The sequence below is a fragment of the Macrobrachium rosenbergii genome, chromosome 56, assembly GCF_040412425.1.
Source record: "Macrobrachium rosenbergii isolate ZJJX-2024 chromosome 56, ASM4041242v1, whole genome shotgun sequence".
In the NCBI taxonomy this organism is placed as follows: domain Eukaryota; kingdom Metazoa; phylum Arthropoda; class Malacostraca; order Decapoda; family Palaemonidae; genus Macrobrachium; species Macrobrachium rosenbergii.
This window is the reverse complement of record NC_089796.1, coordinates 43,106,199-43,132,898: the sequence shown is the minus strand read 5'-3', so window position 1 is coordinate 43,132,898 and position 26,700 is coordinate 43,106,199. Positions and strand designations below refer to the sequence as shown.

Here is a 26,700-nt window from a genome sequence, read left to right as displayed (position 1 = left end):
GCAGTTAGCTTGCCCAGGTAATTCCTTGGGTGCAGTTGCTCTCAGGTTCCAACTTCTTTTAGACTTGTATGGCCCAGTGGATAACGCCCTTGCTTTCCACCTGAGAGACCTGGGTTCGATCCCGACGTGAGTCAGAAATTTATTTCTGTTCCACACGTGATTGTGTGTTGATGATTTATATATATATATATATATATATATATATATATATATATATATATATATATATATATATATATATTATTTATATATATATATACATACAGGGTGTTGTGAAATTAGAACCATATATATATATATATATATATATATATATATATATATATATATATATATATATATATATATATACATATATACATACATATACAGGTTGTTTGTGAAATTAGAACCCCTTCCTTCTACAGCATAAACTAAAATTGATATGGACAAAAACAAAAGTAATTCAGAACAGGTATTTATTTAAGTTACTCTGTGAGTATTTAATATTTTGTGTGGCCTCCATCTGACTGTCCACAGCCTGCATTCTTGAGGGGTATGATTTCAGCAAATCGCAAAAAAGCTGAGAATCAAACTCCATTTCCCTGAGCACTTTTGTCACCTCTCTTCGCAGGTCGTCAAGGCTTGGTGTACCATCATAGTTCACTGTGCGCGCTTCAAAATGATCCTTTAAGATACTACAAATGTTTTCACACACATTAAGGTCAGGGGAGCTACCTGGAAATTCACTTGAAGAGAAGAAATCGATACCACTGTTTCGAAGCAGCTCCTTTGTCTGAAGAGCCTTGAAACATGGTGCCTTATCAAGCAAAAATGTGACTTCAACAGGTAACACATTTTCAGGATCTTTGAGGAAAGGAAATACTCCACCAGTAAGCACAGTTTCTCTGAAGTATTCGCCATTCCATGACTGTCCTTTTTCTTTGATGATCCACATTAACCGTTTGGCTGTGAAACAAAAATTCCCAAACATTCAGGAAAATATGATTTAGCTTCCTGACTGTGTAAATGAAGAATTCATCTGATGTGGCAACATGGAGAAAGTCAGCTTCATCCCAATCTTTAAGAAACGAACCACAATACCATGCACAGCCTTCTCTCTGTTGCTGAGTGATGTTGGGTTTGCTGATAACATGAAATGGCTTGATACCAGATTTTTTCAGCTTACAATATACAGCACTATAACTTCTCTTCTTTCCCCTTTTTGTTTCTAGTTCAAGCGCCAATTTACGCAAAGACTTTCTTGGTCTACCCACTGCCTTAGCTATGATGTCTTTTGACTCCTGAGAAAGGACTTCAGGCCTTCCAAGATTCTCACTCTTTTTGCGATGACAGTCATATGGATTTTTGTTCCAGTTTCTTTTAACAAAGGATTCAACTCTTTTAATGTATTTAGCTATCCAGGAAAGTGAAATGGAGGATGCACCAGCATCCCTGGCCTCTCTGAAGGTTATAGCCTGGATTCAGTCAATCCATCTGATTTCCTCCGAGTCGTTAGCCATGGTTGTATCTAACTCCGTCACTCAGTCTGAAAATACAGGAAATGTAAAATGAAAAATAGCGTAATAGAAACTTAAAATAATGTACTTGGAGAAAGTCTATAGCAGAAAACTTCATAACTTTCCATTTGTTCTGTGGAAGGGGGTCTAATTTCAAGCACCTGATATATATATATATATATATATATATATATATATATATATATATATATATATATATATATATATATATATATATATATATATATATATATATATATATATATTGTTACGTGTGTGTCTTGGCTAATCAGTTATTGGTTAATTTACGTAAAGTTTCACGGCCTTGCAGGCCAAGAATACACGTAACCTGTCTCTTGAAGCCAAGAGTTAACCTCAAAGACAGACGTTAATTAATCAAAGGTCGCCAGTTAAGGGTAATTAACCTTAACAAAGAATATTCAAGGAATAAAGACTTTATGAAAAACGTCACCAACTGCGGACGCAGAAAAAAATCTCTACTTGTTAAAATGGTATTAAATACAAAAACCACAACGGTTCTCCCCCCAAACAATGAGCGCTCGGCATAACGAATACCAGAGTATTAAAAATGACTTGCTTGCCTAAATCCCCGAGACTTACTGGGACAATTCGGCTAACACTAACAATATAATAATTTGACTTAATCTAGACTTCGTAATAGCATATCCCGTAAGTGGTGGCTGGAGAATGAAACAAAGAAAACGGAAATAGAGAAAAGTTATTAGTCAATCGAATGAAGCTTTAACAAGAATCGGACTTACCTTGAACGCCGAAGTCGTTTTGCGCATACGATGGACCTCAGGAGTCGGGATTCTGGCAGTCCTCCCAATTCACTAATTAATATAGACGTAGGAGCAAAAGTGGAGTAAGGGAACAAAGGGACACCGTTCCAGCACGCTATGCGGTGTACTTCCTCGTTCATGGTCTGTCTGTCTCTGTGACCTTGCTCGCTTTCCCGCAAGGTGAGGCAGTCTCTTGACAAGCCGCCCCAGGCACTCCGACCTTGACAAAGACATTGCTGAATGCATAGAGTAAAGGGAAAGGTAGCTTAAGGCCACCATTACTAGAGACTATTGAGTGAAAACCCTCTCTGAGGTTTAGGTCCCTAATGCCATAGGCATATTTTGTTTTTTGAACTACCCAGCCTGTGCTCGGGCGCCATCTGTCTCTGCTGTGATCGTTATTTTGAATTGCTTGGCCTACCTGCGGGACAGAGATGTTCTCTGTCGAGGTCAATCTGACTAATATTCCTACACCTAAATACATCGAGGGCGAACAGCAGTAATATTTATAAAAGCTCCCCCCCTTAAGAGGGCCTTCACTCCCTTTTCGGGCGTGAAGGTCTGTCCTAAGCAAGCTGTTCGCCTCTAGTAGGTTACTCTTCTTCCCCTGAGCAGATTAGTCCTGGTTAGCCTACCTAGCTACAGAACTACCTAACCCTAGATAGGATATGAGCTATAATGACTACTTTACCTAATTCTAATAGTACTAGAAGGTGCTTACGGTTATTATAGGCTACCTCCTACAATCATGACGTTTTTAGACCTAGCCTAGTGGTACATTCTATGGTATTCCCTAGCCTAACCTATCCTAACCCGACCGTAGCACCAACATAAGAGTTAATGTTCTAACTAAATTACAACGTGGTTTATGTTTAATACAATTAATAATTACTAGTTAATTCATGAGGGTTGCCTCATATGATAAATGGGTTCCTCATGAGGTCTTAGGCCATGCGTGTCATGAGCATCGTGGCTCGTTTCACCATCGTTAAGATTATTGAAATTAGTTTTGCTACTTACATGATTACTGCGGCTCGGTGGTAAGTGGAAGGAACAAGGCTACTAAATTGTTGTACCGTACTTAAGGCGGTCTAGGCTATGTACAAGAAAAGAGATCACACTGGCTACCTCCTCTGGGCAAGGGGCCAGGATCACTCTAAGATGGTAGGGCACTGTGCCGAGAGGGCACTAGTGCCTGGATGAGCTTATGGCTCGGCAACTACTGGGCTCTCTTCCGCCCCTTCTTCTTCTTTTTCGGGTTCCTCCAAGGCCTATCATTATCAGGCTTAGGAGGGGATGAGGGCACCGACTCTGGGGACAGGCCAGAAGGGCTAGCGGGCGCGAAGTCAGGGCAACTTCAAAAGCTACAAGAGGGCTCCCCACTCTGGCTGCTGCGACAACCGGAGCGAGAGCGATCTCGACTTCTGTGTCTGAGGAGGCCAGTTCCTGGTCTTCCAGAGACGGGGTAACATTTCGATCCTCCAGGGGTTCATCCCCTGGAGTCAGATTTGGCAAAGAAGAAGTCTCGGGTGCTGGAGGCTCTCCAGTTGGGATGATCAACTGCATGGGGAATCCTACATCTCCCGGAGGAGGATTTTCCTCATGATTTAGACCCGGCATAGGGGCCTTCTTAATTGGTAGCTCAACGTACGTGGCGGACGGAGTGGGGCACTGCTCAGTACTCGCAAGTGGCACTGGCAGCAGTTGAGGGTCAGGCATGCCTGACAAGGGGTCCGGAGGTGCAATACCTCGCTGACGACTTGGGTTTGGCTGCGGCAGAGATTCCTGCCCCAGCAGGAGATCGTAGCCTCTCCGAGAGTTTTGTTCGGGGGCGTCCGCTTGGCGTTGCCTACTTGGGCAGCCCTCCCAATTTGTGGAGTGGTCTGTCCGCTTGCACGTCCTGCAGCGGTACTGCTCCTCCTGAATATCTCTTCAGGGAGAGGGAGGACCTCTTGGTGGGCCAGCCCTTCGCGATTGGAGAGGGCTAGGCCTAAAATAGTTTGGTTTATGCCCCTTCCGCGGACCACTTTGGTGGGCGGAAGGTTGGGGTTTGACTTTATCGAGAGTTCTAGATGGGGCCTCCGTGGAGGAGGTAACGTGGCTGTGAAGTGGCGTTGGTAACGGGCTTCCCCAGAGAAGATCCCGTCCCAACAAGAAGGCCACTCCGGGCCGAATTCCACCCACCACGCCAAGGTGGTGGGGTATCGTGCCCCAAGGTGTCGTAACCTGGAGTTGGACCGTGGGAACGGTAATGGTGTAGCCTTCTGTCCACTGCATTTCCCACCGTGTTTTTTCGTCAACCATGGCACCGGCTGGCACTTGGGCCCTAGTGATCAGGTTAATGTCTGCCGCAGTGTCTACTGTGACCGGAAGGGTCACGGGCAGGCTAGTGCTCTGAAAAGGGGCCACCGAGATGAACTGGGTTTCCAGTCTCTCGGGGTAAAGGATCCGGTGCGGACCGGCTGCAGAAAATGAAGTGCTAATTAGGTTGACAAAATTTGTGGTGGGGACATGATGTGGACAGGCCGGAGATCCAGCATTGTAGTGGCTGGCAGCCCCACAGGATTTGCACGGGCCTTTTGGATGGGCTCGGTGGCCTGCAGTAACTGTCGGAGGAGAGGGCTGAGCAGATGAATCGGGAGAGGAGTTCTGGTTGGTAGGGGTAGGCTGCTTATTAGTGCCGAGTTTGTATCGGCACCCTGCTTCAGTGTGTCACCCCTTCTTGCAATAGTTGCACATGGTCTTGCTCGGCAGTCCATTCTTTGAGCGATTTGAGTTTGAGAGGTAGGCTGGAGGAACGATTCGCTTCTGCGAGGTGCTATGCGACTGATTGAAAGTTTCCCACGAATCAGCCATGAGACAAGCTTCCATAAGTGTGGGGGCTGTTTATCGTTAAGATATACAGCAAGGGGCCCAGGCACACATTGGTAAAGGTCTTCTAGCATGGTCCGATTGAAGAGATCCTCAAACGTCGTGCAGGCCAAGGAGTCGAACCAGCGCGTACCGGACTGGGTTTTGTGACATGCCCATTCTGTCCAAGACCAGCCGACTTCCTTGGCAAGACCTCGGAGCCGTTGTCTCCATTTTTCTGGGGTTATTTCGTAGGCCTTGGTAATGACTCTACAAACTTCTGCCATGTTGCCTCTGGCTCTTCTCCAGTGAGCGAAGCGCTGCCTTGGCTTTTCCTCCATATGCCTGGCTAGTATTAAGGCTCTCTCCGTCTCCGTGGTGCTGTAGTTATCGAAAAGAGCCTCGATCTCCTCCAGCCATGCTTCTGGCTCGTCCTCAGTCCACTTGGGGACTAGGGAATTGATGCTCGAAATTGGAGCGTTTGATGCAGCAGGTGTAGGACTGGAGGCTTGCTGTCTAGCCATAGCTTCGGCATTCTCCATTTTCGCTCTTTCCAGCTCGAGCTCTTTCTCCTTGAAGGCTAGCTCACTTTCCTTGCAGGCTAACTCATGCTGTTTTCTTTCTTCTCTTTCCTCTTCTAGTTGCCTCTGCTCGGCTTCATACGCCCTCCGTTCTTCTCCATACTTCCTCCGTTCAAGTCTTTCTTCCTTCTCCTGCTTGGCCAAGTCGTCCACTTGCTCCTTGACCCAGGTGGTAAGTTCCGAGCCGGTGAGACCTGCCGCCGTCCCCAGCCCCAGGAAGGTTTTATAATTTTCTGCTGCATTGGTTCTGGTGGGGAAGGGGGTCTAACCGGGTCGACTGGTCGTACTTGGGCAGTGAGGAAGTGTCTCTTCAGTGACGTGGCACCCTTTCAAAAGGTGGCACTGTAGTTGGGTGTGCCGTGTACAGGTCACACTGGTGCCACTCAGTATCCCTAGGCACTGGTGCAGGTTAGGTTCCAGAAGAACTTTCTCTTCTGTGTTCCCTTTTGTTTTGGTTTTATTTATTTTCTTATATTCTTGCTTGGTGTTACTATGGTGCCAATGTGTTCCTAGGGACCCTCTACTGGAGTCCAACTAGGCTATATAGGAGGAAAGGCACTCTACACCCTCTGCAGAGTGTAACAATTGAATGAGAGAGAAAGGGAAGGTAAAAGAGAGAGAGAGAGAGAGAGAGAGAGAGAGAAGTAAGCTATTCAATTGATGACAGTGCAGCAAATTATTGGCACGGTGGAATAAAGTGAATTTTTTTTTTTTTCTAAAGGTACTTTTGAGTGGCTGGTCCCAGCTAACCGCTCTTCTTTCAGAGGATGAAAACTATGGTTTCGCTATGGGTAGGGGTACCAGGCCTCAGTCGACCGACAATTTATCACTGTAAAAGCTTAACTTGTCCTCATCTGACTTGTGGGACAGAGGTATTTCTTTTACTTATTAATTTAATTTCTGTGTCGGCCCGTCTTTCTTTGAAGCGGGTCACGTACACTCGAAAGGTTATCACTTTACGGCTTACTTAAATGAAGGGAGAGAGAGAGAGAGAGAGAGGGAGAGAGACGGCTTACTTGAATGAAGAGAGAGAGAGAGAGAGAGAGAGAGAGAGAGAGAGAGAGAGAGAGAGAGAGAGAGAGAGAGAGAGAGAGATTTTCAATCAGCTAATTTCTTGCTGCTTGAGACCATGTTAAGCAAAGATTTTATAATTGCACAATGGCATGGTTCTAAATAAAATGCGGACACGTCGTCTTTGCTTCCTGAGCGAGGCTTTATCTGACCCTCAAAGGAGCCGACGTGACGTCACAAGATTTTAGCGTAAAATTTAAAATTCTTTTTATATGGTTTTTGGCATCAGGTATTTGTATAGGAACTTGTTATTGTATTAATCCTAACTAAGGCCTATCTTTCCCTGACTAAATTATATCTTGGTTTTGTCTACCGAAGTCTGTCTAGCTAAGATATTGCGAGGTGGGTCTACTACGCCAAAAAAAAAAAAAAAAAAAAGTAGACCCGAAAGTGGCTGGAAGCAGAGTCAAGTCACAATAACAAGGTCTTAAGATGGCGGCCAAGTCCCGTTAGGCCTAAATTCAAAACCTTGGGCGGCGCGGGAACCCCAAATGGCGGGTCCTCTAGTTTAAACAATTTCAAAACAACCGTGCAGCGGGTATTTTCTTTTTAGCACAAAATTCAAAACAACGAACGAAACAAATGCAGGTATCCAGATTTTACTCTAAATATACCAATCATGCATAGCGTTTTACGTTAAGGATGGAAAATGAAATTACCAAACAACTTTGTGTCGTTTGTTATCGTATTTTCCACGGCGAAAACGTCTGTTTAAGGACTGATTCGGACGGGACAATGAAATGGATTTGTGTGGTTCGGATGGGACCAAATTTACGTTACTGAAAAATGTATTTTATGGTAAAATTACTATTTCCGTTCGTTCGCTATTTCATTGACACGGTGTTTTGAATGATTCCCGCTATATGAAAACAATAACGATCGGAATTGCTGACGCGATTACTAAATTACTCTGTGTACCTGAAATGGGCTCTGCGCATTCGGTCTTCGGATTCATTACTAGACGACTTGACTCAAATGCTCCGAACGCGGTACAGTGCCCTTTCTTAAACGTTACAAATTATGACTCACTCTGCTTTCGATGCACCCTTGCCTACCTACGCTAATTCTTACTATACTTCTTATTGCTTATTATTATGCCTGGCTCCATGTTTGGAAGAGTAAAATGGAATTCAATATCAGACTTTTATCTTTGGAATTAATGTAATTAATTTCCTTTTCTCCAGATTCTTTCTCTAAAATTTACTTTAGATCCTGGCAAGGTCGCCAATGTTATGTGTGTGTCTTGGCTAATCAGTTATTGGTTAATTTACATAAAGTTTCACGGCCTTGCAGGCCAAGAATACATGTAACCTGTCTCTTGAAGCCAAGAGTTAACCTCAAAGACAGACGTTAATTAATCAAAGGTCGCCAGTTAAGGGTAATTAACCTTAACAAAGAATATTCAAGGAATAAAGACTTTATGATAAACGTCACCAACTGCGGACGCAGAAAAAAATCTCTACTTGTTAAAATGTTATTAAATACAAAAACCACAACGGTTCTCCCCCAAACAATGAGCGCTCGGCATAACGAATACCAGAGTATTAAAAATGACTTGCTTGCCTAAATCCCCGAGACCTATTAGGACAATTCGGCTAACGCTAACAATATAATAATTTGACTTAATCTAGACTTCGTAATAGCATATCCCGTAAGTGGTGGCTGGAGAATGAAACAAAGAAAACGGAAATAGAGAAAAGTTATTAGTCAATCGTAAGCTTTAACAAGAATCGGACTTACCTTGAACGCCGAGTCGCTTTGACAACGATGTACCTCAGGAGTCGGGATTCTGGCAGTCTTCCCAATTCACTAATTAATATAGACGTAGGAGCAAAAGTGGAGTAAGGGAACAAAGGGACACCGTTCCGGCATGCTACGCGGTGTACTTCCTCATTCGTGGTCTGTCTGTCTCTGTGACCTCGCTCGCGTTCCCGCAAGGTGAGGCAGTCTCTTGACAAGCCGCCCCAGGCACTCCGACCTTGACAAAGACATTGCTGAATGCATAGAGTAAAGGGAAAGGTAGCTTAAGGCCACCATTACTAGAGACTATTGAGTGAAAACCCTCTCTGAGGTTTAGGTCCCTAATGCCATAGGCATATTTTGTTTTTTGAACTACCCAGCCTATGCTCGGGCGCCATCTGTCTCTGCTGTGATCGTTATCTTGAATTGCCTGGCCTACCTGCGGGAACAGAGATGTTCTCTGTCGAGGTCAGTCTGACTAATATTCCTACACCTAAATACATCGAGGGCAAACAGCAATAATATTTAAAAAAAATATATATATATATATATATATATATATATATATATATATATATATATATATATATATATATATATATATATATATATATATATATATATATATATATATATATACACGAGGGTAAGTCAAAAGTTCCAGGAAAAAATGTTGAATGATGTATTTACACAGGAATGAAACAACCCAAATACTTGGTAAACAATTATCTGTGATGTAGTGATCCATATAGACTTGATACCTCAGTCATCCTCTTGCTACCGTGGTGTTAACATCTGCTTCAGAAAAGTAACTTTTGAACCCATGGAAAATAAAAATTTTGAGATAAGAGCTAACATCAAGTTCCTGGCCAAGCTTGATTGGAAACCAGGAAAAAATTATTGAAGCTTTGCAACAAGTTTATGGAGATTCTTCTCCATCTAAATCAGTTGTTTATGATTGGATAAAGCGATTTAGGAGGAGGAGGTCAAAGACAACCCAAGAGAGGGAGGACCTCAAAGACAACCCAAGAGATCGTCGGGAAGACCATCGACTGCAAAAATGAAAATCTTGGTTTGAAGAAGACCAACTGCATCAAAGAGCTGAACTTTCTCTTGCAGTTTTAACGAAGATTGAATCAAATGAATCAGAGTTTTTGACCGGATTGTTACTGGAGATGAAACTTGGATCCATCAATATGACCCAGAAAGTAAAATTCAATCAAAGCAATGGTTACCAAGAGGTTCAGCTGCACCAGTGAAGTTCAAAGTGGCGAGATCTGCCCAGAAGGTTATGGCAACAGTGTTTTGGGACTCCAAAGGAGTGATTTTGATTGATTTCCTTGAAGGACAAAAACAATCACCGGGAACTACTACAAAGGTGTTTTGCAAAAACTGAAGACTGCATTGGCTAAAAACGTCGAGGAAAGTTGCACCGCAGAATTTTGTTCCATCATGATAACGCTCCAGCACATTCATCAAGGGTTGCAAGAGAAGTCCTACGGAAATTTAGGTGGGAAACTCTTCCACATCCTCCTTATTGTCCTGATCTTGCTCCTTCAGATTTTTTTCCTGTTCCCAAAACTCGAGGAACACTTAAGAGGAGTCCGGTTTGAATCTTTGGATCCTGCTAAACATGCAGTTTCAACATGGTTTAATAGAAAGGCCCCAAATTTCTACAAAGAAGGGTTGCAGAGGTGGAAACAGCGCCTTGAAAAGTGTATAGAGTTAGATGGTAGATATGTAGAAAAATGATGTTTGAATTTCCTTAAATAAAGAGTATATTGAATTTTTCCTGGAACTTTTTGACTTACCCTCTATATATATATATATATATATATATATATATATATTATATATATATATATATATATATATATATATATATATATATATATATATATATATATAAAGTATGTGTGTGTGTAAAATGATATATGTCGTTGGCCGACGTGGGTAGTAAGCAGGGAAGACTTTGCTTTATTTGTTCGCTGATAAATTGATAATTCAAAAATCGGAAAGTGTTAGCTGCATTGAAAAAAATGATTAAATGCATAAAACGATGAATTGGATGTGATTTCCGTTGAGAAATCTTTGAAGATATTGATTTGATATTTTCCGAACAGGAGTTATTTAAAAAGTAGATTTATACTTTGCACTTTTATTGCGACGCTGAGTTCGTCCCGTAAATAATAGAGATAGCGTCAGGCGTTTCTCAGTCCACATGTAAAGGGGACCGACCACCAGGTTCGCCTCACTCAATTTGGCAGAAGAAGAAGTCGAAGGAGGGAGGAAAATTGCAGTGGCTCTGTTTTTCCATTTTGCGACGACTGTAAACTACGGAATCCGATTTTTCATTGCAGCAGTAGTCTAGGAAACAGCTCTCGTCTGAAAAATGGAAGCGGTAGGTTTAGTACGAAGTTAAAAAAAATGGAGTTGAATGTCGTGTTAATATCCTGAGCTAAGGTATGAACTACTGTTTGAGATGGGAAATTGGAAACATTTTTAGCATGATATGAAGGAAGTTGAGACTTGGAATTTTTGAGCGACAATATGCGAAAATACTGTTGTGAGGACCATTTACTACTTTAGTAAGAATGAAGGGAATTGGAAGATCGAAAAAATAGGGAACATTATGATGAAATATTCAGATGTATCTTCCATTATGGAAATATTGACATTGGTGATTCCTGTTAAGCTACAGTGATGGTATGAATGTTACGTGTACGAAGGAATAACGATGTGAGAGATATAGTTTTCAAGTTAATTATTCCCATTCTTTGCAGTGAATTAAAATTGCTTTTGTTAGTAATCAGATTGCTTTTGTTTGTAAATAATGTATTGTGAAAGAATCTCTCTCTCTCTCTCTCTCTCTCTCTCTCTCTCTCTCTCTCTCTTGAATGATTAGTATATTTTCGTAGTTTTGATGAAACAGAATTCAGTGCCGAAGTGGATTCAAATCGACAAGGGAGAACCGAAATAGAAATGGAGGATGTTAAGGGGAGAAAAGTAGCGTCTAGCCACGAAAGAATCGACCCTCCCCCTCAAAGGAAGGAGGGATTTCCAGAGAATTCCATTGCTTGCTGGGTAAGTCGATTAATCGACCAGTTCGGAATTGCTGAATTCGAAATAGTAAATGTGGAGGGAGTCCGAACGGTGCGGCTGCTGTCAGACAGGCTCCTGAGAGGGCGTGGGGTCTGGAAGGAGTCGGAGCTTTGAACGAAAATGACAGATGATATCATTTCTATTTGCATTATTATAATTATATGCTAAACATATAACGTGTTATAAAGTAAGTATGCAATATTCGACGGGATGGAATGCCTGCGAGACAAAAAGAGACACCATTGCGAAGAGAAGAGGAGTGAATTATAGTTAGGAAGCAGCTGGTGATATAAATAAAATGCTTTTATAATAAAAATATATGAGCAACAAAACGTGCGTGCGCAAGTATCCTCACGCAAAGGAACTGGAGCCCAATTGTGGGAAGGCTTTGGTGAAGAGGGATTTTCACAAGTCGTGAATTAGGATCGTTGTTCATGTTGTAACCACTTACCACTGGCCTACAATATGTGGCATATAAGAGGGCCCCGGGTACGAGTTGGACGGAGATATTCCAACCACTCACGCGACACATTTGAAAGTAGATGTGAAGTGAGAGCATGATCCGAACATAAAAGAATTGGTCGGAAGTAGACTTGAGATATTTCTCTCGTATAATGGTTATTCTTATTCCCTTGAGGGTGTGGATAAAGCATGCACAAGCTTAGTAGGGAGGAAGACAGGGTATTAGCAGTATCGGGATGAACATCCAGATTTAACAGAAGAAGAATTAGTGATTTCAATCATGTGACCTTCTTGCGGTTGTTCACAGAAATGCAAGCGCCCACATTCTTAATATACAGTAACACTGGTTTTCATTGTAATATGGCTGCATTTTTTATCCTTTATTGAATGATGCATTTTGTGTGTTACTTTAAGTCTGCATTTTGTGTGTTTCATTGCAGCAAGTTCGGGTTTTGTGTACGTTTCATTACAGTGAGTTTGTGCTTTGCGCGCATTTCATTGCAGCAAGTCTGCTTTGTTTACATTTCATTGCAGCAAGTCTGTTTTGTGTGTTTCATTGCAGTAAGCCTGTTTTGTTTGCATTTCGTTGCAGTAAGTCTGGCTTTTTATGTGCATTTCATTGCAGTAAGTCTGTTTTGTTTGCATTTCATTGCAGCAAGTCTGTTTTTTGTTAGCATATCATTGTATGTTTTGTTTGCATTTTATTGCAGTGAGTCTTTTGTTTGCATTTCATTGCAGTAAGTCTTTTTTTTGCATTTCATTGCAGTATGTCTGTTGTGTTTGGATTTCATTGCAGTATGTCTGCCTTTTGTGTGCATTTCATTGTATGTTTAGTGTGCATTTCATTGCAGTATGTCGGTTGTGTTTGAATTTCATTGCAGTAAGTCTGCCTTTTGTGCACATTTTATTGTATGTTTAGTGTGCATTTCATTGCAGTAAGTCTGCCTTTTTTGTGCATTTCATTGCATTTCATTGCAGTATGTCTGTTTTGTCTGCATATCATTACAGCATGTCTGTTTTGTGTGCATTTCATTGCAGTATGTCTGTTTTGTTTGCATTTCATCAATGGTCTGAATTTTGTTTTTATTTCATTGCGTTATGTCTGTTTTTTGGCATTTCATTGCAGTATGTCTGTTCTGTGTGCATTTCATTGCAGTATGTCTGTTTTGTTTGCATTTCATTGCAGTATGTCTGTTCTGTGTGCATTTCATTGCAGTATGTCTGTTTTGTTTGCATTTCATTGCAGTATGTCTGGTCTGTGTGCATTTCATTGCAGTATGTCTGTTTTGTTTGCATTTCATTGCAGTATGTCTGTTTTGTTTGCATTTCATTGCAGTATGTTTGTTCGGTGTGCATTTCATTGCAGTATGTCTGTTTAGTTTGCATTTCATTGCAGTATATCTGTTTTGTTTGCATTTCATTGCAGTATGTCTGATTTGTTTGCATTTCATTGCAGTATGTGTTCTGTGTGCATTTCATTGCAGTATGTCTGTTTTGTTTGCATTTCATTGCAGTATGTCTGTTCTGTGTGCATTTCATTGCAGTATGTCTGTTTTCTTTGCATTTGATTGCGGTATGTCTGTTTTGTTTGCATTTCATTGCAGTATGTCTGTTCTGTGTGCATTTCATTGCAGTATGCCTGTTTTGTTTGCATTTCATTGCAGTATGTCTGGTCTGTGTGCATTTCATTGCAGTATGTCTGTTTTATTTGCATTTCATTGCAGTAAGTTTGCGTTTTTCTGTGCATTTCATTGCAGTAAGTGCGTTTTTGTGTGCACTTCATTGCAGTAAGTCTGCGTTTTTATTCATTGAAGTAAGTGCGTTTTTGTGTGCATTTCATTGCAGTATGTCTGTTTTGTTTGCATTTCATTGCAGTATGTCTGGTCTGTGTGCATTTCATTGCAGTATGTCTGTTTTGTTTGCATTTCATTGCAATATGTCTGTTTTGTTTGCATTTCATTTTGGCATGTCTGTTTTGTGTGCATTTCATTGCAGTATGTCTGTTCTGTGTGCATTTCATTTCAGTATGTCTGTTTTGTTTGCATTTCATTGCAGTATGTCTGTTCTGTGTGCATTTCATTTCAGTATGTCTGTTTTGTTTGCATTTCATTGCATTATGTCTGGTCTGTGTGCATTTCATTGCAGTATGTCTGTTTTGTTTGCATTTCATTGCAATATGTCTGTTTTGTTTGCATTTCATTGCAGTATGTCTGTTCTGTGTGCATTTCATTTCAGTATGTCTGTTTTGTTTGCATTTCATTGCAGTATGTCTGTTCTGTGTGCATTTCATTTCAGTATGTCTGTTTTGTTTGCATTTCATTGCAGTATGTCTGGTCTGTGTGCATTTCATTGCAGTATATCTGTTTTGTTTGCATTTCATTGCAGTAAGTCTGCCTTTTTCTGTGCATTTCATTGCAGTAAGTGCGTTTTTGTGTGCCCTTCATTGCAGTAAGTCTGCATTTTTATTCATTGAAGTAAGTGCGTTTTTGTGTGCATTTCATTGTAGTAGGTCTGTTTTGTTTGCGTTTCATTGCAGCAAGTCTGCGTTTTGTATGCATTACATTGTATGTTTTTTGTGCATTTCATTGCAGTAAGTCTGCATTTTGTTTGCGTTTCATTGCAGTAAGTCTATTTTGTTTGCATTACATTGCAGTATGTCTGTTTTGTGTGCATTTCATTGCAGCAAGTCTACATTTTGTATGCATTTCATTGCAGTAGGTCTGCATTTTGTTTGCATTTTATTGCAGTAAGTCTGCATTTTGTTTGCATTTCATTGCAGTAAGTCTTCATTTTGTATGCATTTCGTTGTAGTAAGTCTGTTTTGTTTGCATTTTGTATGTATTTCATTGCAGTAAGTCTGTTTTGTGTGCATTTAATTGCATACAAAACAGACTTACTGCAATGAAATGCATACAAAACAAACTGCAATGGAATGCAAACAAAAGACTTCTGCAATTAAACGCAAACTGCATTTCATTGCAGTAAGTCGTTTTTGTTTTAATTTCATTGCAGTAAGTCTGTTTTGCATGCATTTCATTGCATTGTGTGCACTTCATTGGAGCAAGTTTGCATTTTGTGAGCATTATATTGCAGTAAGTCTGTTTTTTGTGCATTTCTTTGCAGTAATTCTGCCTTTTTTGTGAATTTCAATGCAGTAAGTCTGTTTTGTGTGCATTTCATTGCAGTAAGTGTGTGTTTTTTGCATTTCATTGCAGTAAGTCTGTTTATGTGCATTTCATTTGCATTTTATTGCAGCAAGTCTGTTTTGTGTTGCCTGTTTTTTTGCATTTCATTGCAGTAAGTGTGTTTTTTGGATTTCATTGCAGTATGTTTTGTGTGCATTTCATTGCAGCAGGTCTGCGTTTTGTGAGCATTACATTGCAGTAAGTCTTTGTTTTTGTGCGTTTCTTTGCAGTAATTCTGCCTTTTTCGTGCATTTCATTGCAGTAAGTCTGTTTCGTGTGCGTTTCATTGCATTATTTCTGTTTTGTTAGCATTCATTGCGGTAAGTCTGCGTTTTATGTGCAATTTGTTTCAGCAAGTCTGCATTTTTTGTGCAATTCATTGCAGTAAGTCTTCGTTTTGTGTGCATTTCATTGCAGTAAGTCTTCGTTTTGTGTGCATTTCATTGCAGTAAGTCTTCGTTTTGTGTGCATTTCATTGCAGTAAGTCTTCATTTTGTGTGCATTTCATTGCAGTAAGTCTTCATTTTGTGTGCATTTCATTGCAGTAAGTATGCGTTTTGTATGCGTATCATTGCAGTAAGTCTGCGTTTTGTATGTGTATCATTGCAGTAATTCTGCGTTTAGTGTGCATTTAATTGCAGTAAGTCTGCTTTTTGTATGTGTATCATTGCAGTAAGTCTGCATTTAGTGTGCATTTAATTGCAGTAAGTTTGCGTTTTGTATGTGTTTCATTGCAGTAAGTCTGAGTTTTGTCTGCATTTCATTGCAGTAAGTCTGCTTTTTGTATGTGTATCATTGTGCAAGCCTGCTTTTTGTATGTTTCATTGCAGTAAGTATAGGTTTTGTGTGTATTTCATTGCAGTAAGTCTGCTTTTTGCATGTGTTTCATTGCAGTAAGTCTGCTTTTTGTATGTGTATCATTGCAGTAAGTCTGCGTTTTGTATGTGTTACTTTGCAGTAAGTCTGCGTTTTGTGTATTTCATTGCAGTAAGTCTGCGTTTTGTGTGTATCATTGCAATAAGTCTGCGTTTTGTATGTGTATCATTGCAGTAAGTCTGAGTTTTGTGTGCATTTCATTGCAGTAAGTGTTATGTGTGTTTTGTGCGTGTATCGTTGCAGATGTGCGTTTTGTGGTTATGAAATTGCAGTAGGTGAGTGAGCGTTATGTATAGATTTAATTGTAAGAAGTTGCACTATGTTTGTGTAGGTGAATGGAAGCGCACGAGTATTCTTGAAGGAATGTAAGTCTTTAAGTGTTTCTTCTCAGTTTCATGGCGTACCCCATACAAGAAATTTGATGTGAAATAAGTTTTCATGGCGTACCCCATACAAGAAATTTGATGTGAAATATCTGCAAAGAGTCGATTGGCGATGTTTGAAAGCACCAGGTTAAAGACGTGTGGTTTTCAAACAGTAAACGAGGAAAGGTGAAAAGGGTGTATGTTGTTACCTGACTCATTTACCAGTGTTGAAGACTTCTTGGATATCTGGGGATAATATAGTGTTTCTGTTTGGGAGTGTATTTTATTGACAGAAATCACTTAATTAGAATTTTTTTTCATTCTTAGATGAATGCAGACCTGTGACATTTGGTTGGGAAGCATTTCGTGTGCACTTGTTAGTACCACCTTTAAATGGCGTCCTAATCAATGAGTGCTAACCGGTTGTTTTGCATATAAAAGGCTTCGAAGCAACTTGGAAAAAAGAAAAATAAAATAATTTTTTTATGAAGTAATGAGGAGCTGAGGTGGCTTTTTCATTGGGGTTGGTGTTGGTGGGCGTTAGAATCACATTAAATAATACGATAATGGTTCGTGATGAACTTCATATTTCTTACTTTCCTCTCTCCTAACAATTGTTTCAACATTATTTTCAGCGCTGATTGACCTCATAGGTCCCAGCGCTTGCCTTTGGGCTAAATTTTATCATTCAATTCCAGTCTAATAATCATAATATATATTATAACAAATAAGTTTTAAAAGTCATGCAAAATTATCAGGGTGAACAGTAGATGTTGGTTTCATACTAAATATAGCCGTTTCCTTGTTGTAATGTCTAAACATCTGTTTTGTCTATCTCCTGTGGATGGATCTGACGCTCGTAATTTGTTTTCCCCTATTGAGAAGTAGGGTATCGGATTTAATCGTGATAACAAGAATTTATTCTTTTCTGGAATGCTATTGATCTTGAATACCTTGCATTTGATGTAATGGGTTCCACTGTCTTAAATCTAATGTTTCAGGGAGGGGAGATTGGATTTCATTGTAAATGTTAGCGTTTGCATGAAAATAATTTTTCTTTTTGAGAAGTGCTATACACAATTATAAATATACGTATATATACACACATATATATATATATATATATATATATATATATATATATATATATATATATATATATATATATATATATATATATATATGTGTGTATGTATGTATGTATGTGTGTATGTATATAAAAATGTTATATCTAATTTTTTCTATCTTTTGGAAGCCTGGTATGCGAATTCGCGGCCTTTCTACTTCTTCAGTAAGATTGTATACAAATAGTAATAATAATAGTGTGATATATGTTTAGTGCTGCTGCTCTTGGAAGCATTTTGCATAATGCTGACTTTTGAAGGCCGCCACGTTTTATTACTGTAACCATAGCAGATGTGGTTTATTTATTATTCAGTGGCAAATATTTGTGAAATACCAGTTTTTAATTTTCATGATTTTTTTTCTAATTTTCTACGGGAACAGTTAGCTTTTGTACCAGTGATGGAGCGTTTAAATGGTAGTCACATTAAGCAGCTGTATTCAGATATTTATTTCCCAGAAGTTTACTTCATTTTTACCTACACCTAGTGTGTTTTGATTCATGTGATGTAGTATATTGCATAATAATGCAATGAATCATTTTTAATTTAAAGAATATGGATAGTTTCCTACCATATTTTACATGGACCCTCTTTTCGTACTTCCGCATTGGCTTTGTTTTTCCTAACAGGCGCTGCTTCAGAAATATCGCAGATTATTTGTTCTAATAATACTTCTTTCTCATTACTCTTGGTGATTCAGATATCCTTACCTCATTGCGTGACGTGTGGGTGAAACGTCTCCCCCTTTTTATAGTCGTCCATTTTGTCTTACTGGCTAAACTGCTTAGAAAAACTCTGCATAATTTCAGTTTCTACAGATTTTGCCATTTTTATTCTTGTGTTTGGCAAGTGTACACCACTTCCAGAAATGGGGCTTTGCACGTTGCACTTAGATAATAAGAGCCATCCATACATTTCTGGTCCAAAATAGAAACTTGACGCATATCCTGCTGCTTTTATGGGGCAAGTCGTTTCGTTCTACTTGTGTTGGCAAGCACACTCTGTGAACGTTGCCAATTTTCTTTTAATTTTGCCAGGAGAAATTCTAACTGAAAACGAGCAAGACGTTGTAAGGATAATGAAACAAAATTGTTTCATGCATATGGGTTATATTTTCGTTATGTGGTATTTTTAAATGAATAGACGTACATTTAGAATAGCAAAAAGCTTTTTCCCCCCAGTTGGCCCTACTAACTTTAATCAAGCACTTTTTCATGATGAAAGTCGAATCTAGTGTACTGTCTCGCTAAATGAATGCACGTGACCCTCGCTAACGATCCAGTTTTCCTGGAACAGAAGTTAGCCGGTTTGGTACAGAACTTTGCTTCAAGTTGCACGGAATTTCTGTTGAAAGGGAGCCCTTTTAGTTTTAGGGATTATTTTTACACGATTACAAGTGCAGTTTTTGCAGAGTAGTGGTTAGAGACTGTAGGATGTTGGCGTACCAAAAAATTACTTTTGGTTGTATATCCTTTGGATAATGAAGTAATCACACTCCCGTTAGCATTCATATGTTAGGACACCATTTGAATTAACACATAAATTGAAGCATTTCTGGCATATGGTGAAGTCATTTCAAACAAGTGCGCCTTCAACATATCTATGGTCAGTTGCGTGACTGTTTAATGGCACGAAAATTTGAGTGATCTCCATTTCAGTCCAGAGGAACGGAGGGAGGTATTAATCCTGTAAGGCAGATTAAATCGATTTTATTCATTCCGATAGATGTACTCGATATAAGTGTCTGATAGCTATTAAATATATGTTTTATAGGAAGGTTCTAAAGCTCACTGGAAGCAGTTTACTTGCGTGTGGCTTAAATTTTTCCTGCATTACATTTTAAAAATGTGTATCTATTCAATCAAATTTTATATTTTTAAATTTTATGAGTGACCGATAAAGGGGAAAAAAAATTTAAAACATAAACCTTATAATTCTGTCGTGTGCTTACGCTCTCTTAGGACAGTGTCAAGCTGCAGTCGTCTGCACTATTTGAACAATGAAAGCATTTCATTTTAGGTACTTTGCGACATATTTCGGTCGCTGACTGCTGTTTTGCAAACTGAATGGTGAATTCCACAATACTTACGAAGACAGCCACTTAATAAGTAATTGATTCTGGGAATAGAGAAGTGAGAATCTCTCTCTCTCTCTCTCTCTCTCTCTCTCTCTCTCTCTCTCTCTCTCTCTCTCTCTCTCTCTCTCTCTCTCTCTCTAAGTTCATGCATGAAAATACAGAAGAATACATTCTTGCAGTCTCTCATTGAATCTTATCACCTCCATTATTTGGAGAACCCCATAAATTCCATCCTTAATGCTTTCCATGATGCTGGAACACTTCCAGAATCTTCCGGCACCGACCCATAAAGTTGGCCCCAGTGAGGCGTCCAAAAGTTCAAGTTCCCCACCATCGCTTCACGGCTCATTTTACCCACTCACAGGACTTTTTTTTTTTTTTTGTTGGGGGGGAGGTTGAAGGGGGTTAGAGAGAGGGCGTTGCATTTCAGGGCTGAGATTTCTTGCGAATTCTTTTGGGTGTCATTTTGGTTACCAAGGCGAAGGAACATTTATGCCACCCTTCGTGTTTCATCATCATCATCATTAATAATAACAGTGATTTGCTATTAATAATCGAGAAAATAGACGTCTAACAATGGCAGGAACAGTGATAGCAATATTGCTATCAATTGATTAGAAGGTCAGTCCGTGGAATGCAGTTACGTAAAATTAAGTGGTCAGATTGGAATTGTGTGATGACACGAAGAGCAGCATTCACATCTTCTGTTATTACTGTCGTGTCTCCGTGGGAAATAGGCAGCGCATCAAATGTACTTTTTCGAAATGCATCTCCTTCACACATATTCTGGTGAAATAAATAAAAAAATATTTGTATTCGCTTGCGTTTATTTCCACGTTCAGCGACGAGAGTCAGTTACTTTATATAGTAATGTTGATAAGGTTTGGCAATTCCATTACTTCACGAGAGAGAGAGAGAGAGAGAGAGAGGAGAGAGAGAGAGAGAGAGAGAGAGAGAGAGAGAGAGAGAGAGAGAGAGAGAGAGAACATTTATGTACAGTATGACTTTAACTTTGTCGTGTTATGACCACTGTGCCCCCCCCCACACACACACAATATAAATAAATTGTGTGAAGGCTGAAAATTCTCATTCATATATAAAAAAACAAGAACATATTACTTATATTTCCGGTAGTAACTTCCATATCCGAAAGTACTACCTACGTTTGTGATACATACATATTTACTGTACATATATATGTTTGGACATACATAAACATCTTCACTGCCTCATGTTTTGTATAAACCCCCTACTCTCTTCACCTGTTGTGTACCATTCGTCTCTGCTCTCCTCCTACCATCATTCGTTCTTTTACTACTAAATATTTTTTGAGCCAGCTGTTACCATCGTTTCACCATCCTTATTAACACTGATTGCATCGTCGTTTTTGTTTCCGTTTACTCTCATGACGTTACATGTATTCACATTCACTGTTAACTATACTCGGAGAGACACTTTGAAACTGCCCCACGTGTTTATGTAGGTTCTCTTCGCTATCCTCAATCAAAATATTTTATCATCTGCAAACATGAACGGTGTCAAATGCCATCCATTATTTTCTTATTCCACAACTGTATACTAACTTTTTTTTTTTCTTTCTAACTTCTTCCATCATTACACCCATAAAAATGTTAATCAGCCTTGAAGACATAACACTCAGCCTTTTATATGAGACTTACTTTAATAATGAACCAGTCATTTAAAAGGCTAACATTTTATTTATTTATTTTTATATTAAACCAGTCATTTATAAGGCTAGCTTTATTTACTCATATAATAAACCAGTCATTTAAAATGCTAACATTGTATTTACTTTTATAATAAACCAGTTATTCAAAAGGCTAACATTGTATTTGCTTTCATAATAGATCAGTCATTTAAAAGGTTAACATTGTACTTACTTTTATAATAAAGCGGTCATTTAAAAGGCTAACAACGTATTTACTTATATAATAAACCAGTTATTTAAAAGGCTAACATTGTATTTACTTTTATAATAAGGCAGTGATTTAAAAGGTTAACATTGCATTAACTTTTATAATAAACCAATCTTATAGAAGGCCAACGTTTCCATAATTCTTTGGTTTTCATGACATATGGCAGGTAGGTAGGTAGATAGGTTTTTGCGGGCGAGTGTTTCCTTTAATATATGTGCCAGAGTGATTGCACTCAAGTGTACGTGGTTTTAGTCGAGTTGGTATCAGTAATTATATTATTATTGTTATTGGGATCGATTTCAAATTTACTATATTATTGGTCTCTGGATGATACATAAAATTTTCGACATATTTTTGCTTGGGTAAATCTGACATATTTTTGCTTGGGTAAATCTGATAACGTGTAACAAACTTTAATTTCCCGCAGTTACTAAAGCTAGGTTAGGTTCAAGGTGGTTAAAAGATGAGTAACGTTGACGGTTTATCACTAATTTCATTATATATATATATATATATATATATATATATATATATATATATATATATATATATATATATATATATATATATATATATATATTTATATTACACACACGCACACGTAATCCTCAATTTTCTCTTAAGTAAGTGAATTTCGCTGATGAGTATGCGAATATTATGCCATAAAGCCAGGGTCGGGTAATTACCATTACCGATGGTGTTATGAGTCTTGTGTATCTCTAGAGTATAATCTCATTGGTTTATGCATGCACATTAATATATATATATATATATATATATATATATATATATATATATATATGTATGTATGTATTATGTATGTATGTATGTGTGTGTGCGTGCGTGCGTGAGTATTTATTTACCATTATATTCTTAAACCGAAGGCCCAGGTTCGAATGCTGGCCGTGTTCGGCTATCAAAATCTACTGTATTTGGTTGTATCGTGGTCGGGAAAATACACTTATCAATCATAATTCCCCTTGGATGTAAATTATTCTCAAGTTATAGGGTATTCGGTATGTATTTATTATTTGCTATTTATTTATTGATTTATTTATATAAACACTGAGACCTTACACTTGATAGATATGTCTCCTCAGCAGGTGGTAGTTTTGCTAATGAAACTGGAGATGGTTAAGAAATAAATAAGTTGTTTTTACTTTAATTTATTTTCTTGAATTATTTTTTTCACTTTTTTACAGTATTATTATCAGTCTTTGATACCATATCGTCAGCATCTTCATCATCTCAACCTGCAACGTAGGGTAGCTAAGTTTAGAACATCTCGGCTTCGTCTTGCCAACTCTTGTAGTATTGATCTCCTTGCCTCATTGCAGTGCAACAATTCCGGTGAATGGCCCCTCTTCATATAGTTATCTATTGTTTTTCATTTCAATTTTTTTTGGACTTTGCACATTCTCTGATTGTGTATCTATAATAAACCGTCAGTTTTATTTAATGAGGTTTTAAAAAATTACTAATTGCCTTCTCTCAGAGACACTGCTCGATCTCAATCTGACCTTCAATGTAATCACTTGCATTTTGTTTTGATGTTATTCTTCTCTGCTTTGATTTCTTACGAAATGGGAAAAGTGATTTGAAAGCATAGATTTTGAGTAAGTGCATGCAAAATTTGAGGAAATGGCAGGTAGTATAGGGTGAAAAATCGAATAGGTATAAAATTGTGTCAGTGGGACTAAAAGTATGAAATAGTAGAAATGAAGCTGTCAATAATAATAGGACCAACCATTTGTTCATAGGTCTGTGGCGAAAAGATCAATAAGACAATGGATGGTGCGTTGACCCTTTGAGAATCTTGTCTCAAAAAGGGAATGATAACCGTGAAAACAAAGGCTAAGGATGCTTATAAAGATAGGCGCCTTAGCAAATGTCAGTGCTGAATAGATGATTACTGGCTTATGGCTCTCTTCGCCAAATGTAGGTTTAATGCTGTTTTCCATAATTAATGTAAAGGACATCTGATTTGCTGGTATTTGGCATAAATAACTTGGGCCATCCACATTGGGAGGGGGTTATGTTTTTAATTTTCTAACAAAATATATCGAGAACCGAAGAAAGGGTTTTAATAAAATTTATGAAAGCATTAATCGGGAACACCCTTCATACGGACGGAGATAGGGTCACTTTTCGCTATGGGCTCCATCTCTACTATTATAAAGTTTAAGGATTTTCTTTGGTATGTCATAAATGGATACATATTGATTACATGACTATGCTATGGTCATCGTATGCTACAAGTATAATGAGTGAAACATTACTCTGTGGATCACTTGGATGCTTAGAGGACAGAAAGAGTATTGATCAAGAGCAAGCTCCAAACTTAGTATTTAGCATCAGGGTCATGACGTATCGTGGCGTAGTTATGCTCCATAAAGTGCTCCTGTTTGTGCATTGCTTTTGTCACATTAATAACTGAGATCCGTTAAGCTAGTTGTTGTTGACGTTTTTCTTTTGCATTGATTTATTGTCTTTGTTTTGCGTTTAAGATGTCCTATCATTGCAAAATCCGTTTAGATAACACTGTTCTGTCATTTTTCCTATATCATTTTAAAGCATGGTGATTATGAATTGACCTTTCTCCCTCCTTAAGTTTTGTCCTTCAGCTATTCACCTCATACTGTGCGAGTGTGTTTTGAAGTAAAGAAAATGTCTGAAGAAATTCGCATGGATTGTTAAGTCTTTTTGGTATGAGCTTCCCTTTGTGGTTGTAGGTGCCAGTGCAGCGGAACCCGAGGAATCTTGCTTTTCACAGAAGCTGGTGATATTTTCAGCATTTGTCAAAGTATGATTTTTCTTCATGTACCTGGAGCCTATGCTCAGTATGAAATAAATATGTTTTACTGGTGACCGCCTTTTCTATACATGTTCAGCAACTTTTGTAAATCTTCCATTGATAGTTTTACATTGTATAATACAGCATTGCATTCTGCTTATTATAGTACCATTGCGCTAAGGAAATACATTAGTAGATAAACTTTACGGGTATAGTAAGGTCAGATTGTTTTATTCTTATTTTTGTAGTTGTGTCGTTGTTTTTTCTACCTGGGAGTGGCTCAGTGTGTACTATTAAATGTCTTCAAATTCCCTCTATCCCAAATCAAAAAGTCTCTGCACACGATATATTTCTTTATCAGTCATTCTATTTGTTTATCAGTTATTTTTTTTATTTTTACTTTTGCATTCGACTTTTAGTAACAGTATAATGTTTTTACCTTCAATCTAAATGACTGTGTTTTTAACTTTTATAGATTGTTCTGAATTATGGGACTGTTTATAGTCATGTATGAGTTTTTTGTGTGTAATGTCACATCATGTGAATGGAATTCCGTCATCGATGCCTGTGAATATCTTAACGCTAGTATGTCGTCTTAATCAGTGTCAGTGACGCCTCATCTTCTGAGTTTTCCCTCTTGAAGCACGTCCCTTCAATTCCTGTTTGATTTTTTATTCTTATTGCTTGGTAAACTTTTCGAGTTTTGTAGTGATTTGTTTGTATCTAGTTAAATTGCTCTTTTGTTTTTTTTAGATCGTGAACAGTGAGTCTGAAATACGGCTCAAAAATCTGAAAATCACGTGACCACATAAATGGAATTGATTGTATTTCGTTGTTAGAATTGTAACATCCATGAACACATTAGTTAATAATTTTTAATTAACTTTTGGGGCAAGCTTAGCAAGTAAATAACTTTTTTATTTTAATTTTGCTCTAAAAAATGAGTGAGGCTTTAAAACACATGGATATGTGCGAAATTTTGTAAAGTTGTGAGTCAATTTTAAAGTCAGTGTCTAGAAGTTGCTCATTTTATGGGAAACTGTTTCCGCTCTGACCGAATTTTGGGAATAATCTTCGGAGTCGGGTAATTGAATCTGGAACTTTAGGTTTTCAGACTAGTGCAAATGCGTTTTTAGGGAACAGAAGATTCACATAAGTCTCAATCAGTAGTTTAATTGTATTTTTTTTTTTCTCGCTTACAGTTCATTCTTGATTCCGTATTTCTTTTCCCTACTAATCTGCTTCTCTTATCGGAGCCCTTGGCTTGTAGTTCTCTGCTGCTCCAAATAGGGTTGCTGCTGCTGCTGCTGTGCTGATGATGATGATGATGATGATGATGAAATTGTTTAGAGAAATTTAGTGTTCTTGTACATACAAAGGCTATTTTATAGCGTTTTCAAAGGAAGTTAATGGTTTATATCCATGAAGAGTGTCTTCACACTACTGTGAGACATAATCGATGTTTGAAGGATGTCGTGTATACTGTACATATATCTGTGTTGATACTTAGCGAATATATAAGATGTTTATGACAATGTCTCTCTCTCTCTCTCTCTCTCTCTCTCTCTCTCTCTCTCTCTCTCTCTCTCTCTCTCTCTCTCTCTCTCGTCTTGTTCACCAAAGAATCGAAAGACCTCTCTCTCTCTCTCTCTCTCTCTCTCTCTCTCTCTCTCTCTCTCTCTCTCTCTCTCTCTCTCTCTCTCTCGTCTTGTACACCAAAGAATCGAAAGACCCTTGAACAAGTAGAGGAACAGGCCTTATAAGAAATTCACTCAGCGTTATCGACTTTCTAGGTGGTAGTTCGTCGTTATGGATATCCCGCATTAATTTTCAAATTAGTCAAGTTGGTCGTTTTTGATGTTTGCAGCTCTCGGGTGCTCTCATAATGTTTCAAATCCGCTGAGGTTATTTTGCTTCCGCCACATGGTAACTTGTTTTCCTGTAATTTAAATAATGGATTTTTTTAAAGTTTAGCGTGAATTTTTTATTTTTACATTATATCATGTTGAGAAGCTTATAATATGTTCTAGGTGTAGCTTAAATAGTTAATTTTTGACAGTTTTATTTTAGTTTCGTCGTGCTCTGGGGCGTTTTTTATACAAGAGTAAAACCAGATCTGAAATAGTTTGATTGATAATTGGCGTAATTTTTCTACATAAACTTTATCGTAGGTAGGAAAAGATATATTGGGCGTGGGATTATATTCTTCTTGATGTTCGTAATTTATCAGTTTT

The 26,700-nt window shown here is 38.4% G+C and overlaps 1 long non-coding RNA gene across 3 annotated transcripts in view; it reads left to right on the top strand.

Moving 5' to 3' along the window:
* Positions 1-26,700, top strand: part of LOC136836478 (uncharacterized) — a 148,961-nt gene that overhangs the window by 109,457 nt on the left and 12,804 nt on the right. The gene's annotated exons all lie outside the window — the stretch shown is intronic.